The 2,165-nt window shown below is 40.8% G+C and overlaps 1 non-coding gene across 1 annotated transcript; it reads right to left on the minus strand.

Annotated features, from left to right (window-relative positions):
• Positions 1–1,777: 1,777 nt before the first annotated feature.
• On the minus strand, positions 1,778–1,881 carry LOC138824126 (U6 spliceosomal RNA). Its single transcript, XR_011371008.1, has one exon. It is a non-coding gene; the product is annotated as a U6 spliceosomal RNA (small nuclear RNA).
• Between the last annotated feature and the right edge of the window lie 284 nt (positions 1,882–2,165).

Raw genomic sequence — 2,165 nt, forward strand, 5'->3', positions numbered from 1 at the left:
GTTTTGACCATACATCAGGCTGTCAAGGGATGAACACAGGTTTAGGGAGAGGGAAGTCAGCTAGGGAAAGGCATTTTAGAAAAGAAGTGCTGAGCTCAGGGCAGGACTTTGAATCAGCTTAAACAAGCAAAGAAGAAGGTAGAGACATTTCAAATGGAGGGCGGTACACCTACAGTGGGCCTGTGATGAAATGGGAAGGAACAGGTGACTAAAAAGTGGATGATAATGGGTAGATTCTGAACATGTGGTACTTGTGGTTTTAGTGGCCTTCAAGTGGTAAGACCTAGTTGCACTCTCAAGATAGACATTGTGGCTAAAGATTCGTAACCAGTAACGAACAGCAAGTCATGATTGGGGACTACCTCACATCACTCATGGGCATCTTGAGGAAATCTACAAGGAAGGTATCCAGGACAGTAGGAAGGAGTATCAGGAAGAAATTCTGGCAGAGAAAAGAGAAAGAACTTAAAGAGGGCCAGAGTTTGCAGAGCCTGGGGTTCAGTGGAGAGGCTTTGCTCTGCAGGTGGTAACTGGGGAGTGATCCAATAGAGACAGTAGAATGGGATTGAAGGAAAAGCAAAACCACAGCATGAAAGGACCATTTCAAAATGTGGTTCACATACAAAAGAATAAATATGGGGGTCTGGGAAAGTGGCTCAGTGGTAGAGTGCTTGCCTTGCATGCATGTGGCCCTGGGTTTGATTCCTCAGCACCACATAAGCAGAAAAAGCTGGAAGTGGTGCTGTGGCTCAAGTGGTAGAGCACTATCCTTGAGCTGAAGAGCTGAGGGACAGCGCCCAGGCCAGAGTTCAGGCCCCACAACCGGACCCAAAAAAACCCAAAACTGTACAGAGGTGTCACATTTCTGGGAGTAAATAATGAGTACATTTCCTAACAAGCATTGTTCCCTCCTCCCACCATCCCTTCCCTCCCACCTCCACAAATACACTCCCCTCCCCCTTCCCCTGCCTAAATTGTAAAGTTCATTTTTCAACAGAGTGTCTTGTGCATCTCATTGTTACAATGGGTTAACCTGTATCCCTATTTAACCATTTTGTATTTCCCTTCCCCTCGCCAAATTAGAGAAACGTATGCACAGGATGTTGGTTTACCAACTTCAAATACAATGAAAACAGGGGTTATAGTGTGGGGGAGGAACATATACAGAAACAAAAAAAATCACATCACACATCATAAGTACATTAGAAACAATAACAAGAAAGTAAACAAATACTTGTGTCCCTATCTTAGGGTTCATTTCCCTTAATATCATCTTATCTGCTCATATGCACATAGCTTTTGATGTATTCTGCTTATCACAGACATATATTAGTTATTGAAAATAAGGGAAACCATGGGACCTATGTTTCTTTGGACTTGTTTTACTTCACTTAATAAATTTTTTTCCCAAGACTTTCCAATTCCTAACAAATTGGGCGATACCATTCTTTCTGATGGAGGCATAGAATTCCATTGTGTATATACACCCATATTTTCTTGATCCATTCATCCACTGAGGGGCATCAGGGTTGGCTCTATATCAGCTATTGTAAATAATGCTGCAGTAAACATAGTTGTGCTGGTAGTTTTAGTATGGTCTTGTTTGTGATCATTTGGGTAAATGCCCCAAAGTGGGATTGCTGGGTCATAGGAGAGCTTTATATGGAGTCTTTTGATGAGCCTCCATATTGCTTTCCAAAGTGGTTGAACAAGTTTACACTCCCACCAAGAATGCAGTAGAGTCCCTGTAGCCACATACTCTCCAGCATCTGTTGTTGCAAAAATGGAACATTTCACTAATTTGCGTGTCAGCCTTGCTCAGGGGCCATGCTAATCTCTGTATTGTTCCAATTTTAGCGTATTTGCTGCCTAATTGAGCACAGAACATTTTTTATATGTAAAGTGTAATTGATTTTCTTAAACTAGACAATTCAAAAAAAGTAAGCTCAAAAGATTTCTTGTGAAATTTTAGAACCATGTATTTCTTTTTTTTTAGCAATACAACAAACTGTTAGTACCATGTATTTCTTACGTAAGCACACATTTAAGAAGAAAGTCAAGATTGGCATGTCAAAAACAAAATAATTCCAGATATTTGTTGTTCAAGAGATGTGTAGGAGAAGGAATTCAATTATTCTATACAAGGCACCTGTCATAATGAACAC

This window comes from Dipodomys merriami, unplaced genomic scaffold, assembly GCF_024711535.1.
Source record: "Dipodomys merriami isolate MVZ:Mamm:240054 unplaced genomic scaffold, mDipMer1.0.p SCAF_1262, whole genome shotgun sequence".
In the NCBI taxonomy this organism is placed as follows: Eukaryota; Metazoa; Chordata; class Mammalia; order Rodentia; family Heteromyidae; genus Dipodomys; species Dipodomys merriami.